The sequence below is a fragment of the Thamnophis sirtalis genome, unplaced genomic scaffold (genome assembly GCF_051295495.1).
Source record: "Thamnophis sirtalis isolate CommonGarterSnake01/CBP01778 unplaced genomic scaffold, rThaSir2_p1.2 scaffold_1, whole genome shotgun sequence".
Taxonomy (NCBI): Eukaryota; Metazoa; Chordata; class Lepidosauria; order Squamata; family Natricidae; genus Thamnophis; species Thamnophis sirtalis.
The window spans coordinates 99,401,966-99,419,886 of record NW_028261381.1 but is presented as its reverse complement, the minus strand read 5'-3'; positions in this window follow the sequence as shown (position 1 = coordinate 99,419,886).

Here is a 17,921-nt window from a genome sequence, read left to right as displayed (position 1 = left end):
CTTATTGCAGACAGAGGCTTCTGTGAGAGGTTTGCTCCAGGACTTGTAGTGAATGTGGGGATATTGGGGAGCACAGTTGGAGCAATAAAGGGGAGTTAGACCTGTTCTCTGGTTGTGTTGGTTTTGTGCCATGCCCCAGATCATTACACTTTGGATGCTCTGAAAAAAAGTGATGCAGCTTGAATGATGGAGAATATGAGTAGGATCTAATAGTGCTCAGATGATCAGTTTTCTTTTCAAATGTGGACCTCTTATATTTTTTACTTTGGATCATCTCAGTTACAGTTTCAGCATAGAAAAAAAGTGGTATTGACTTACCCGACAGTACACCTTGACAGTTTATTCAACTTAAGCATGAAGCTAGAAGTTAGAGGTTCTACAGACTTTCTAAACCAGTATGTCTTCTTTATAGGAAGATGAAGGAAAATGGATGAAATACAGTAGAAGAATCACAGAACCATGGAATTTGAAAGCATCACAGAGGTCACAGAGCCAATCTTATATTTGCTGCAATTAAGCATCTATCCAGCCTCTATTTGAAAATCTCCAGTAAAGAACAATGTTTCATCCCATGAGGCAATCTTTTTCATTCTTCCTAATGTGAAACTTGAATCTAATTTCATCCCATTGGATCAGATCCCACTCTATGGAACAACAGGGAACAATTTTCTCTTTTATGACACCCGCAATTTCTTCTCCATATGACAGCCATATATATATATATATATATATATATATATATATATATATATATATATATATATATATATATATATATATATATATATATATATATATATATATATATATATATATATATATATATATATATATGATTTTTACAACCCCTGGTAAGCCCCAATTATGGGAGGAAGCTAACTGCTTCCATCATCTGTTAATCGGCTCGTCACAAGAGTCCATCATGATGACAGAAACCCAATATTTTTACTGTTGCCTTTGTTATATTTGTGTTTTTTTATTTGTGCTGATAAATAAATAAAGGGAGACTAGTATAGATCTATTTCAAGCTATTTAGCTCTCATCAGCTAGCCATACCCTTACTGGGATTTGAACCTGGGCTATATTACATACTAGGCAGACTTTTTAGCCATTAGGCCACAGGCTCTTATCCGTTATCAGCGAAGCCAGGGTGAAAGGTATCTATTAGATTTTTACAACACCTGGTAAGCCCCAATTATGGGAGGAAGCTAACTGCTTCCATCATCTGTCAATCGGCTCGTCACAAGAGTCCATCACGACAGAAACCCAATATTTTTACTGTTGCCTTTGTTATATTTGTGTTTTTTTATTTATAATATATATAATATATATAATATATATATATATATATATATGCCATATTTCTCTTCAATACCTCCTGCTGATTAAACATACAGTTCCTTCTTTTTCTCAATTTTAGGCATATACATGTATGTATTACAAATGCTTATACATCATCCATTTATCAAACTCAAAACCTGTCACAATAAATATTATAGAACTGAAACCATACATAACATATGCATCATCTGCATCATCCTTAAACTAATAATCAGTAAAACAGAGAGCTTAAAAAAATTGAGAACATGTAAAACATTCCTGTGCCCAAGATTCTGCTCCAAAAACAGGCTGGAGGATTATCATCAATAATGTGCTCTGTAATGGGATAATAAGAGCACATCAATAGGGCATTCTTGTATAGTAATGTTCAATGTATTTTAGGAAGAAAACTCTTTAAATATTTGCCAAAGTATTTCCTTTACTCCACTGGACATCAAAGCACAAGATAAATATATTGCCAAGAAGAAGTACATAGTGCATTAAGTAGAAAAGAACATGTCAAGGTTAAACATAGCTATTCTTTTTATCAAAACCATGAGTGTGTTTTCTCTGTAGGTTAGTATGCTCCAGGGTCTTCAACTGTCCAGGCTTCCCCTTCTCCATATCATTGATCACTTTCAACAAAGTGACACCTCCACTGGAGAGTTAGCTTATGTCCCTTTAAGCTATTTTTTACTAAAGAAAATAGCTTTTGAGGTGGACCTTTGACAAAATGCAAACTGTCAATCTGATCTGGTATGTGATCACGGTGCCCTCATTTCACCATCTCTAGCCATCTTGCCCTCAAAGAAAGGCAGCTTAGTGACTGGTTATGACATTTCCTTCTTCGAGGTCATCAGTATTTCCTTCTCCACTAAATACTTTCAAGTCTTTCCCCCATAATTTATTATTTCAAAGATTTCATGGATTTCTTTTTACACAATGGAAGTTCAGAATGACTTCCATTTTATTCCCGGGCACTTCTTGAATTTTTAATGTTGAATTTGAGAAAAGATGATGATTAAAATGTAATAACAGTTTTTTAAAAATTCTTCCCCACCTACCTTTGGCTCTCTTCATCTCTTCTTAGGTTGCTCAGCTAATTAATCAAATGCACGTCATTGCAGTTAAATGACTCAAATTCAAACTAGTTTAGCATTTGTTTTAGGTGCTCAAAAGATGCCATCAATTTATGATTGTTATCATTGTTTACATCTCTGCAATTTGGAATGGTATAGCATTTACCTCTTAAGTAGGGGAGATCTCCAAGGATCCTTTCAAATCTGTTATTCTATAATTCTGCAATTCATGTTTAGAAAGAGCAAATGTGATATCCTCCTTGTATGGGGATTCTTTAAAGCCTAAAGATGGTTATTCTTTTAACTACCAAGACACTGCCCTTTCAGAATACGTACATGAAATGAAATAGAACATATTAATCTACTGATATAGGGATTTTAAGGTCACTGTTGTGCTGTCATTGATAGTTTTTCATTGAATTTTTCTTTCCTACTACAATCAGCTCCCAGTAATCCCAGTATTTGCAATATAATCCTGGAATGTTGATCATTTCTGGGTGATGATGTTGATCAGCCATTCATTTTACTGTTACCACAAAGGCTGGGATTAAACTAACATACAAAAGGTGCTCCTATAGTTCAGCATTATCACAATAGAATAGTAAGGGACTCTAAAAATATTACTAAATAAGGGGTGGTTTATTTTTGCATTTTTTGTATTCTAATTCAGTTTAAAGGGAAAACCTAACCCATTTTCTTGCCTTTGACTCTAAAAGGGCAAAGCTTGTTTACTGATCATGCTCATATCATTCAAAAGTACTTCAGATGTTTCAACTTGAACCATAAATGCCTAAAAATACCAGGGCATCACTGGTTTTTTCAAAATATGATTGTGCAGGTGACCATTCAATATGATTGATGAGTAAAATCTCAGCCCATCAGGATGAGAAAGAACATTAAATGTGTTCTGAAAATACTGATAACTCTCAAATCCAAGTGGTGAAAGTCAGAAGGTAGTCCTGAATGGGAAATTATCTGAATGAATCACTTGTACATCTTTCTGATCTCTTTGGAAGGTCTGCAGGTTGGAATGAAATAAATATATTTTTACCATAACATAGCAATCTTAGCAGTCCCAAGGGACCATGAAATATTGCTCCTGGAATACAATTCTGATACTTATTGCTTCTAAAACAACAGTCCTCTATAAGTTTCTGAGCACACTAAGCTGACTTCTTTTTGAAATTCCCAATTTTCTTACATCTTCTAGTTGTTGTTTTTTAATTACCGTGTTGTGTCTCATCTGTAAACAGAGAAAATAGAATGATCAAATGTGTGGGCAAGTGTCTGATTATTAAATCATAATCTACTGATTATCTTTGAATTTAAAAGCCAATTATTAATTATGCCAGCAACTTTTTAGATGGTGTTTGTAACCTTTGATTCATTCTGTTTTTGAAAAGATGAAGAGACAAAAACCTGACTGAGAGTATACGTTGTTAAAGGAAATTGAAATATGTTCAAGGGCATAAACATTCATCTATAATATTATATTCCTTAAGGCAGCTGACTGCCTCAATAAATATTTGGTTAGAAATTAAATAAGAAATTTAGGAAAATAATAAAGTAAAATAATACAATAAAATAAATTCTCAGTACTGTTTTATTTCACAATTAACTTTTACTATCACTAATATTTATCTGCATAGTTCAAAATAATATGCTTTTGAATTTTTGAATTTATTGAATTTTTCTAACCCTAATCCACCCACCCTCCTTCCCTCCTTCCTTCCCTATGTAGACTTATTAGATTGGAGTTGGATTCACTGTGTATATCATTGGCATTATTTCACTATATTGTCTGAAGCCATTATTAGTTTCTGAAAGTTGTGCTGTTGTTTTTGTTGTTATTATTATATGCCCCATTTTTATATGTAATTCAAGAAAGCAAATATTCAACTTTGTGTGGTGGATTTTGCTGAAAGAGTGTGTATTTTCAATTCAGAGCCGTACATTTTCATGAGATCACCACCATTATACATATTTAAATATTAATTATTTCATCCAGACATATAAAAATTTTCTCTCAAAAATGAAGGCAAAAACCTAATCAAAATACAGTAATATGAGCATCATTTTATCTTTGTTAGAATCATGCAATATATTTCATAATTTCAAAACCCCAGTTCAATTAGGGCTTTTCCTATTAAACAGGAGTACAAGTTGTTTGAAACCAAAACAGAGCAGCACTATTGTATTGTTGTGGCTTTTAGTTAGGAATGTTAGATTCAAATACTATGTCTGTGTGTGTGTGTTTGTGTGTTTATGGTGAACATTTCACATGGAGTTGAACAACCTACTGTCTCTTTTTCTCAGCCCAATGTTCACTGTGTCAGGCTAATGCCAGCTTACTTTATATTATTTTAATAAGGATTATGAATGTAATGGTAATGCATATGAAGATGCTGCATAAATTAACAGCAAGCCATGCTTTAGTTTATTTTGTTATTATTTGAATTAATGCATTCTAGAGATATTCACTTGTATTTAGTTGTATAAGGTTATTTTGTATTTGTTCCTTCGAGTAAATATTCATTCTTCGCAACTACCTCAACTAGTCACTACAGTTTTATTGGAAATATCTTGGAAGTAATTTATTCTTGCCTGCTTCCTACAGCTGAGAGAAAGCATGTGTCTAAAGGTCACACAGTTGGTTTTGTGCCTAAGGTGGGATTAGAACTCACACTCTCCCAGTTTCTAGTCTGGTGCCTTCAATACTACAAGAAGCTGGTTCTAATTTCTATAAACCTGCAATTATATACATGAAGATTGAATAGCACATGTGCATAAAATCTGTATTGAAAGGACACATTGGATAGATAGGTAATTATTTGTAGTTCACATAATATTGCAGCATATGCATATTTCACAAGTTCATTAGCACATTGGCTTGTGTTTTGCCCAGTCTTGATTGACATTCAGCATGCTAAACTACCTTAGGTTTTTAGAACATCTCAAACTGATTATAGCCTTGAGACAAAACCTGATAAATGGCTGTACTCTAATTTTCAAGAGTAAACATTCTGATTATCAAAAGAACCTTCTGTCTATGCTGCCTAAGATCAGTAGCATCATTAAACTGCTTTTAAATTAAACTTGGAAATTAAAAATATATATGTAAACTCTCTGGATTCATGTTTGAAATTATATATAATGTTACATTCTATGTCACTTATATTGTTTCATGTCCATTCAGATTTCTGTGACTCTGACAAGTGTTGATTCCCAAACAACCCTGCCTGCAGAAAACCATGCTAAAAAAAAAAAATCCAGGCAATTGAATTAAGACAGTAGGATGCAAGTAGAAACCCAGCACAGCTGTCCTGAAGAGAAAGCCGGAATGTGATCTCCTTTTCCAGTTTCAGATTGAGACTGTGAACAGAATTCCAATCTGTTATATTCACTATAAATCACCTTGCTCTAAAAGGTGAGAGAGTCAAAATTAGCAATAGATTGCTATGGTTTCCATAACTTTAGAATGCTTTGATCTGCCTGAATCTGGAATGTGTTAAGACCGAATTGCACAAACCTAGATTTTAAAAAGCAATAAACTTTGATAGGTACTATTAGATTATTTGGGGAAACATTTAGAATAGCAAGATCTAACTAAATTATTCTACAATTTGTAGCCTTCTATGCCTTTGTGCTCCAGTGTATTATCTCTCTGGGTTTAACCCATAGGCTTGAGTTTTAATTCCTTGTATCGCAAGGGTTAATATATCTAGATTTAATGGATCATATCTGTTAAATCTCAAATGAACTTTGGCATATGTGAAACAACAGGAAAAAACATCAAGAACACCTTGTCCTGTTACTAAACTGCTTCCACTACTTGTGAGAATGGTTACATTCTCAGGGACTCCCTTTCCTGCAGCTATGCAAAGCAAAGGCACTAATATGATTTCTTTGCTGCTTCCTAGCCTTGTAATATAAACTTAGTAACTAGAAGTTTTCAGAAGAAATGGCTACCTCCTTTCCTTCTCCACTAAACTTTCATCTTCTTGCCACTCTATCAACAATTTCATAGCATACCATATCCTATTAGTCCGCTCACTTTTGATCTTCCCAGTTGCTTTCTCTTGAACTTCTTCTTGTTCAGTCCACCCTCCTTCCTAGAAATATCAGCACAATTTTGTCCATAACTTGGGGAGAAATCAATTAGACTGGGAAATTTAAAATATATAGGCACATGAAAATCCTTAATTTACTTTGTCCATTACTTGGGGGAAAGATATCAAGTCATTTGCCCATTTCATGTGAAATCCCTTAAATTGTAACCATCCACAGCTCAATTTAACTTGAGATTTTTGCTCTTCTGAAACCTCTAGGATAAATTTAAGGGGTAGTGTCACAATCACCTTCCCCTGTTCAGGATTGAGAAAATAAATTGAAACTCCTCCTTTCTTCCTAACTTCCCAGTGGTTACTAAAAAGCAACCTGATACTGTATCAAGCCATTAGCAGAACACAAGAAAGATGGAATTACTACTTTTGCAAAAAAAGAAAAGAAAAAAAAGAATGGCTTCTAACTTGTTATATCACACAAGTGGGAGAAAGAGGCACAAGAGTTTAATGTCTGATCTCAATATTAATAGAATTTGCATTTGATACACAGCAATCCCTATAATTCATTTGCAATGGCTTCATTAACTTTGCCACAATAAATCTACTTAGAGTTTCAGTATTATTGGTAGTTAATTCTTACAGTTTCTTCCTTGCCAAGGAAAGCTTCTTCTCTTCTCTTCTCTTCTCTTCTCTTCTCTTCTCTTCTCTTCTCTTCTCTTCTCTTCTCTTCTCTCTTCTCTCCTCTTCTGCTCTGCTCTGCTTTGCTATCTCTTCATCTTCTTTTACTGAAAATAAAAACCAGGGGAGACATGATAACAGTTCGTTTTCTTTTACTTCATCTTCTTTTACTGGAAATAACTAGGAGAGACATGATAGCATTGTTCCAATATTTGAGGTATTCCAAAAAGATGAGAGGATCAAACAGTTTTCCAAAGCACCAAAAGGCAAGGCAAGAAACAATGGATAGAAACTAAATGAGGAAAGAAGCAATCTAGAAGTAGAAATCTTCTAATGGTGAGAGTAATCAACCAATGGAATACCTTCAGAAGTTGTGGGTCCTCTATCCCTGGAGGCTTTCAAAAAGACACAGTACAATCATGTATCTGAAATGGTATAGGGTGTCCTGCTTGAGCAGGAGATTCAACTAGAAGACCTAGTTTTCCCTTGGATGATGTGTACATTGTTAAATATGTTGAGGGAAAGACGCAGGAGCCATGGAATCAGAGAGTAGATGTTTATTGCGAGATGACAGCGATTCAAAATCTGTTACAACGGTCACTGTATTTATACCCTCAGGCACCAACTGTCATTTAACTGTCATTACAACCTCCAATCACAGGCTGTGCTTCGACCCGACCAATTAGAGCGCAGCACAGGCTGTTGCTGGGCTATAACATACATAAGAATTACTGTGTGAGAGAATAGTTTGTATGTGTCAGACAAAATAGTCAATTTATGCAGTTAGGTGATGAATTAGTTCATAAACAGGGTACCACATTTTATAGGCAAAATATTTTCATTAGTTGTTCCAGTCAATATAAAGCATTGGCTGTTTTTCTTCCTTCCTGGTTTTGTTATTTCATTGAGAATGACTTCTAATACTGTATGTGTTTGTGCTCTGTGTATCTTTGTAGATGTACAAATACACACATTCATATGTATTGTTAGGATTGATTTCAGTTAAAAATTGATAAGACTAAAATCTGAGCAGTGCCTAGGATTTTTGTCTATATTTACAATTTTGAGAGTGGCTCATCTGAAATTTAGGGTAATTTTCTTTTCAAGTAAATACCGTAGTTGCTTTAGAACTGAACAAAATGTGAAATCAAAAACTGATATTTTAATAGCTGATAGGGCATTGCAAATTCAAGGCTACAAATTGACACTGATTAGGTTGAGAAAACAAATAAGGAAATTTATTTGCTTGTTTGTTTGACTTCTTCTATGCCTGCTCATCTCAGCATGTGACTCTGAGCAGCTAATACCAATACAAACACCTACAAGAACATTAAATAAAATAACCACAAGACTATTAACCAATTATTTTTTCTTCTTCTATTTTTATCCTTTTTTATACCTATGGGTTAAATTTTTTCTTTTCTTTTTTTTTACAATGTTTGATTGGATTATTTTTTCTCTCCATTTAAGAATCTTTTTTTTAAAGTTTGGAACATAAAGAAGATATAAAGTTATAAAGAGGAATATAAAGAGTGAAAAGAAGTAACACTGCCACTTAGAGGCTGGAGGCTTGGAAGCATTGTTCTTTCTTTTTTCTCTTTGATCATTTGACACCTCAAGGCTTTTCAGCTTGTTTACTGAGAGTGATAACAGGAAGAACACAGGTTGTTTACACAGGTGTTCTTTGGGAGTTTTATCAGCAGCTGGATTAGAGGGAAGACAAAGCCTCGACTTGAAAGATTATAATGAATTTGCTTGAAATATAGCAAAAAGCCTTTAATGCTATAGTGGCAGTGTTTACAAGTTGGAAGAATGGCACAACAGGAAAAAGAAATGTTAACATTCCAAATGATTATGTTTGAAATTCAAAAATTATTAGTAGTGACAGAGAAAATTGAGAAGAGAATGGAGAATATAGAACACAAAACAGAAAAATTTGATGGAAAAATTGAGGATGTTTATCTAATGAAGAAAGTGGAGAACAGAGTTCTAAAAATTGAAGAAAAAGAGATAAGAAAATTGTGAATACTGACAGCAAACTGAGTGTGGTTGGAAATGGCAAGAGCGGTATATAAAAAGGGGAAATAGAACTGGAACTCTACCCCAGATTTCAAAGTATAGAAGAAGAAAAGAGAGAAAAATTGATGGAGGTAAAGAGAGAAATCTTGACAGAAACACCAGTGATAACCAAAGACAAGCTGATGGAAGGAGCAGATGGAGGGTTTTGAGTTTTCATAAGATACGAAATGATCAACAAGTTGTGAAGAGAAGTCCATACAGGACTTACCAAGAAAAGTAATCAGAATATTAATGCTACAAATGGCAAGAAACATACGACTGCACTATTACTGGAAAGATACAAGCTGATGTAATGAAAGCGTATAATAAAAATTAAGTTAAACTTAGTTAAATTTAGAGTAATGTATAAAATGAAGCAATAATAATTATAGTCAAATAAATGATTAATAATAGTAATAATGCATATATATATATATATATATATATATATATATATATATATGTATATGTATATGTATATGTATATGTATATGTATATGTATATGTATATGTATATGTATATGTATATGTATATGTATATGTATATGTATATGTATATGTATATGTATATGTATATGTATATGTATATGTATATGTATATGTATGTATGTATGTATATATATATATATATATATATATATATATATATATATATATATATATATATATATATATATATATATATATATATATATATTTAATAATATGAAATTTTATATAAACACAAATGGAGACTATGAGAAGAGGCTTAAAAGTTTTATTACTAAATATAACCAATTTTTATTTAGAACATGTTATAAAGATATAATGTTATTGGATGATTTTAGGAGAATCTAATGGAATGTCATTATATAGTTTTACTTTAAATTTAGAATATTTCCTGTAAAAGGATGTAAAAACAATGATAGTCAAATGAAGATTGAGGTACAATAATAGTTATATAATCTCTCTCTCTCTCTCTCTCCAAGAGTGCAGCAGAAAAGCTTAAAATCAGAAGAGGGTCATGTGCAACATTGTTGAATGGCCACATTGTGATTCTGAACTTATTCTATAATAATCTGATTGCTTGGTTCTCAATATACTATCATGAAAGTTTTAGGAAATCTAGACTCTATAACGAAAAAGCTCAAGCACTGACCTTCCAGAAAAAAAAAATGTGCAAATTTCACATAAATTATTGATGAAAGATAAACAAGGAGAAGGAAAACATGATTGATATTGTGAAAAGTAAATAGGAGATTTATTAACACTGAAAACAGTTGAGAAAAAAAATCTGAAGTTTATCTTTGTGCCTAGCAACACTGTGTTCTGTTCCTTCAGAGATATGGCCTGTTGTTTAGATTAATCAGTACTTTTAGCGTAAAGAAGATGCAATATTTAAGGGAAAATGGTATCTTATTTAAAGCAGGAAGGAATTGTGAAATTTTCAAGCCTAGGTGATCAAATGTTATGATTAGCAGAAACTATTTTCTCTCTAACAAATGAATCCACACTTCTTTCCCGAGCTAATTAAAACACACATATTATCTTTTGTTTGTGTTAACTTTTTTCAGATGAGTGTTGAACTGATTACTTCATTACAAAACATGGAAAATAATACAAAGAATGACTATATTCCTCATTGTTTATAATTGAAGAAAAGAGTATGTAGATCAGACAATATAAATGTATTTTTCATACACACGCACATAAATCTTTTAAATTTCTTTGTATCATATTTGCCTATACTACTTATATTTTTAAAACAGTTATCTTTCCAATAATTTCAAATGAGATCTTTACCCATGAATCCATGACTGAATTAATCAACACATCAAATATTCCTTTAAAATATAGATAAAAAATACTCCTATCACATAGTTTCATCCTAGGACCTTAAAATCAATAAAGTAAAATGGATTTCCAATGTCTTTGAAAAATTCTGATGCCATGTCTTTCATAAACATGAACCTTATCCCAAAGCAGTATGCACTGAACATTATAATCAATCTTGACAGTATTCCCCTTGTATTTCCTTATCTCCTGAGAACAGGAAGGCAATATTCCTTTACAGAATTTAATGATAAAATGAGGCACCACCAGTCTCCAAAGGAATACAAGGTGCTAGGAGAAATAGTTCCTCTTTGGAATTCATTTGCTGAAGCAATGAAACATTAAAGTAAATGAAGGCAGGTGATGTGAAGGGGGTCTAACAAGATTTAATATCAGTTTTGCAATTAATAAAAATGGGAATGTTGAACACTGACCTCTATGAATCATAGCTCAAAGAACCCTGAAAATTCCCATTTCAATCTATTCTTAGTCAGTAGGCAATAAATACAATCTTTCCCTGAAAGAAATGCACTCCAACCACATTATCTTCTGCTGCTAAGCAGCCAGTGGGTTTTAGCAGAGGGTTAAGCAATGTACTGGAAACTATTGAATTCCACCCAACCTGGGATTGCAAAGCCATTTTCAACAAAAGACTGAGTGTTGTACATTTGCCAGCTATGCACATGGGATAGTGTTTGACTTAAAAAAAAAGAATGGAGTTCTTGAAGTCATTTTAAATACTATACTACATCAAAATAGGCACAGGAGTAAATATTGTAACTTCCTACATGCTAGATTTAATTTGTAAGTGCCTGGTGTCTTCACATCGGTTTTCAGTTTTTAGTCTGTTAGGTCTACATTGCAGGCATAGGACAGACATAGGATTCTGAGAAGACTAAATAAGGTGTTCCTCCCCCCCCCCATCCTACCTCCCACCCATCCTACATTTTTGTAAAATGTTCAGGGATTGCATTCATGTTTCTAGGTATATCTCTGTGTTTTTTCTTTTGCTGATTCCTTTTTTCAAACACTTTGAGCAAGAAAAGTCATGATTTATGTCATTAAACCACTTAACAGCTCTGAAAGCTTGCCTCAGAAGATTAAAATCTGGCATTTGGTCAAAAAATATCTTTTACCTTGGTTTTTTTTTTAACATTTCTGCTTCAATACTATTGAAAATGGAGGGACTTACTGAACTTACCATAACTGGATGATAATGTTTTTGCCCTTATTTACCTATGTGTTAGGAAAACAGTAAGAATGTAGGTCCAATCTTTCATTATACAATTGTGTTAAGGTTATATTACATCATTTCCTCAGTGGGCAGTACTTTAATTAGATTCCAAGGAAAGATTTCAAGGCAAACTCTTCTTCATGAGCCTATGTTCATCAAGAAGATGTACATGGCCAGGGAGGTTGCAGAGTGATGAACAGATCTGTAGGAAAAAGACCCCTCTAACCAAGAACAATAAATTCATCCTGGAAAGTAATTCAGTAGGCCTTTTGGGATGATGTCTTCTTTCTCAGCAGACCCTACCTTGAAGAGGAGACTGCAGATTTTTGTGTGTAAATATGTTTTATTTTCATTTCATTTCGTACAGTCACATATATACTGTGCATAACCGGGGCCATATAACATTGAACAATAAACACAGCCATCCCTCTTGTCAACAATACCCCCCAAAATACAAACCCAATATACCACTTCGACCCTCCATACACCCTTTCTTTTGCTCCCCTCCAACTTTCCTTCTTCCCTCCAACATTCCCCTCTACCCTACTTCCCCTCCCCCTCTATCACTCCTCTCTCCCAATACACTCCCTCCCTTCCTTCTCACCCTCCCTCCAATCCTCTCTCCCACCCTCTCTACCCCTCTTTCTTCTTTCCCTCTGCTCCTCCCTTCAGTGTATTTCTACTATCTATCAAAATATTCAGCTTGTCCTATTTTTACACTAGAATTAAAGAGCAACAGTATACAAGTGCAATCATGTTACTTTAAAATCTAGCACATACTATATTTCGAGACTGCAGATTTTTAAATGGGTCCTTCACTTAAAAAAAGTTTGGTCATGTACATCATTTAAAGCAGCCCCAGGAAGCAGAGTAGGAACCCATTTTCTGACTAGTGGAGTAGATATGAAGGTTCTTTTCATTTGTTCAAAGTGACTTCAGTGAAGGCGTTTCATATGTACAGAATTTGTTTTTCTCAAAGTAAAATGCTTGTTCAATACAATATACACATTCTAATATTATAAACACCCCTTTTTTCCATTCTGTGTTATACTTGGACTGTTCTTGCCAGAAGATAAAATAAAAAGGATTATAGGATCGAGGAGGAGAAAAACAGAAGATGATACAGATGATACAACAGTGATTTCAGGGCAGCAATTTATATTAGGAAAAACTTTATCACTATGAAATGATGCCTTAAAACAATGAGCCAAGTTGGCATAGTGCTCAAACTGACTGATGTGTGTGCCTCTTATTTATACTAATACCTTTTGCTGCACAACATCTGCACGGACTGGCAATCAATGTAAATTGCCCAAAGTCTATCCGTCTCCCCACTTCACTATTAGGAGAACTATTCTCCTAATTTATTTATGGAAATAAAAATAATACAAGCTGGCTACATTAATTATGTTCCATTGAGTTCACTGTATAATATTTGACCCATTGTTATTTCATTTTTTTTAATATGTCTATGAGGAAAAAGCCTCATGAATCTGTCATTACGTTATCAACAGATGCTTAAAGTCTTTGTATAGCAACATTTATTGTCATCAGGCATAATCAGGGCTTGGGAAAGACTCTGTTAACCTCCTTTTTGCCTCTCTGAACCTTTAAATACATTTACATCATCAATGACACCTAAGGTCAGGTAATTCTCTGCAGGCTATTCCTTGACAGTCTTTCAAACAGTTCTGACAGCTGAGAGTACAGCAGAGAGACTCACACCTAGAAGCGTAATTTGAAATGTTAATTGAGAAACACCTCATTGACCTTGGCAGCTTTCATCTTCAACTAGTGGCAGAAGAAACCTGAAGATGAGCTGATAGAAGAAGGCAAAGGATGAATGTGATGAACCTGGATACATTTTTTGAAAGAAAATGTGTTTAAATGGTCTGGTTTTATCCATTTCTTGAAATATGAGAAACTTAGATTAATGTCAGAGGAACCAAGTGTTCTGAGGTATCAAAACCTGGAATCTTAAAAGTAGTTATGTAATAATTAATCAAAATTTATCTATTTTTAATTGCCTGCTTCTTACTTATTTTTTAACATTTTATAATTTTATATGATATTTTAATTGCATCATGGTAAGCTACCTAGAGTTGTCTTGATGAGAAGGGAAGTACAGAAGTCTAATTACTGACCAATCAATCAAAGATGGGTTGTTTCTTTCAAGGAAAATCTTGCCCATTTTGACTCTCCACAAAGTTCCATTACTATGCTGTTTCTTCAGAGTTCTGGAAAGTTATCTTGGACAGTGCTTGCCAGAAGGATGAGAAGAAGAAATACAACAGTATTTAGCAAGAGTAATATTAGAGACTCAGTTTAGTCTAGTGGTTAAAACACCAGGCTAGAAACTAAGAGAATGTGAGTTTTAATCCCACCTTATCCGTGAAAGCCAGCTGGGTGACTTTAAGTAGGTTGCTCTCTTTCAGGTCAACTCATATCATAGGATTGTGGTGAGGATAATAGGAGGAAAAATAGTATTTTCATCATCTTTTTATTTTTTTAAAAATGTGGGTAAGTAAGTAAATTTAAAAAAGACTAATAATAATTGTTTTGCATCTTTGGTGAGAAATAGAGGAAAATATTGTCTTGTGTGACTGACACATCTGCCCCCAAATCATCTTGGTGAAACATTGATTATATCAATCATAGCATCTTAGATCACAGTGAGATCTGGAGGTTAAATGGCATTCTTACCTGATTAAGCAATAGAATTATTTTAATGGGAAAATGAGTGAATAATTTCTTTGAAATAATAGAACAGACTTGTAGCTTGAGTTTTAAATTTTGGCAGTGGTTTGCTCTCCAAACTTGTTTCAATTTAGTTTCTGAACGTTTTGTTACCAGACTAGGTAACATCAAGGATTTTCTTGACCTATTCTCCTTAGCTTAAAAAATAATTTCTTTTTTTTATCTCAACTCCTGATAGTTAGCTTCATGTCATTCAGGAAAAATGATGATGATTCCGCATCCCCTCATGGCTATTCATCATGTATGAAATTTCTCCCCCCCCCCACATATGGATTTTACAATCTAACATTTCATTACATTTGGCACAAATCAGCACAATTATGAATATACAAAAGCAATAAATATAAGAGTATAATTCAAAATGGTCTGTATAGGGGTTTTCCCCCAATGTATTCACTCAAAGGCCTAATCAGCAAATTTTATAATTAGTCCTCACTTACTGACTGCTCATTCATGAATGTTTAAAGTTACAACAGGACTAGAAAAGAAGATTTGAGTCCATCCTCAAAATTGTAGAATTCCTATGGTCATTCAATCATGATTTGTGTGTTTGGCAACCTGTACATGTTTACAACAGTCTCAGCATCCTGCAATCCCATGATTGTTATTTGTGATCTTCACAGCTAGTTTCTGACAAGCAAAGTCAATGGGCAAGTCAGCGGGAAATCACAAGTTGCAGTCAAAGGATGTTATACTTAATGATCTGCAATGATTTGCTTAATATGTACAGATAGAACTGACATTGTAATATGATGCAGTCACATAATCTTTCACTGTGCAACTGCATCTCTTAGCAACAGTGTTTCCATCCCAACTGTAACTGGTAAGCGAGAACTACTTTTATATCACTCCAGGGAAACAAAATAATTGTTTGTATTTTCTATACTTTATTATGGTATAAGAAAACCATGCTTTTCTGATTCTTCCTCAAGATTAGAGAACCATCGTGATACACAATTAATGTCTTTGTGCCATCTGATGGTCTGTGACTAATTAATATAGCTTTTCAACATACATGAGTTGCATGAGGCAAAGAGCAATGTCTAACAGATCGCATCTTGGTTTTTTTGTGCAGAATTATTTTTTACTATTTCTGTCCTGGCAATGTTTTTCCATGCACTGTGGTTTTCAGTATATTTGCATTGATAGTCATCTGACTCAGGATACATTTAAAGTTCTATATTAGATGTCTGAAAAGATCAGATAATTTCTACACACACACACGTGCGTGCACACACACACAGAGACCACACATCTGCATACATATTATTCTCTTTCCCATACAAATCACAAAAAATACTTTTTCCATCATTCTTTCACTTCAATGCCATGCCAAATCATTTCATCCCCTATTATTCTTATTTCTATTCCCTCTGCTAAAGGCTCCTTATGTAGCCTTCCTTATCCACATCCATTTTGTCCAATCAAAATTGGTCTGCCATTTTCATTTTTGCAGCAATCAATCTCTTAAATACATTTTACCTTACCCACAGCTCTTTTCATTTCCTAATTCCACCAACTATTTATTTTCATACTGTCTATTAGCATACCTCCACATCCTTCTGTGGCACTCTGTAATTTAATACTTTTCATATCTTGCTCTAAACAGTGTCCATATTCTCCTTCCTTATGTTCACTTTCTATTCATTGGTTTGGGAGAGTAATCTATCTTTTAATACTTTTTCACACAGGACTCATATTTTCTTTTTCTGAATTCAATCAGTTTTCATTGTGATTTCTTCTTTTTTATGTTTTCCAATGTCCATACTGTGTACACTCCTAACAAAAGTTTGTCTCACACTCAGAACCTCATTTTCCTCTTGTATTCCTTACAAATTGTCACAGTCTGACTATGTGTAGCATGAATAAACCTATGTTTAAACTAATCCTTGAAACCAAGAGACATTTTAAAGCAGATACTTACCAAACTATTATATCATGTTCATTATTAATTGTCTATCCCTGTCTGTCTGTAATTTATCTATCTATCTATCTATCTATCTATCTATCTATCTATCTATCTATCTATCTATCTATCTATCTAGTATCTATCTATCTATCTATCTATCTATCTATTTATCTATCTATCTATTATCTATCTATCTATCTATCTATCTATCTATCTATCTATCTATCTATCTATCTATCTAAGGTTTTTTATCCTTTTCCTGAATTCTTGCATCTCAATCTCATCTAGCCAAATGTCACATAGCAGAGTCTATATTTTTCCTTTGGGGTTCATTCATTCTGGGTATTTTCCCTCTAAATCTAGCATTGTTGTTACTATTCTCAAGAACACATAGTTATCATCAACCTATAAATTTCTGGTTCCTTATACAGCCATAGCAATTTGTAATTTATGGTGTAAATTTTAGACCTTTCATTTATAATTAAATTGTTAAGTACTGGAGTCTTCCACGCCATTGACTTACATTGCTGGTTCCTGATTGGCTGAGATGCGAACAGCCAGCTGGCAGGAGAATCCTGCTATCTTATCGGTTAAACGGCTGACAGCTCCAGTATAAAAGGGCTGTCAGCTGTCCTTTGCTTTGCTGTTTTCCGGTTCAAGGTTTGCCTTACATTGAGCTGTATGTCACTGTAAATAAAGGTTGTGTTAGCTTCAACCTGCCTTGCCTCAGTCCCTGTCTGCCTCGTTCTCCCTACAGAACAAAATCTATAAATGAAATTCACTCAATAAGCAGCAACGTTTAAATGAACAAAAACAGAATAAATAATAAGATATGATAGTAGAAATGTGTATATAGATTCTCAGTCATCCAGCTCATGGTTGTCCCAAAGGTGCTTTTACAAGAGGCAATTGGATTTTCTTATTTTTCCTTGAAGACATTTTGCTTCTCATCTGAGAATTGAAGAAGCTTCTTGAATGAGAAGCAAAACATCTTTAAGGAAAGACAAAGA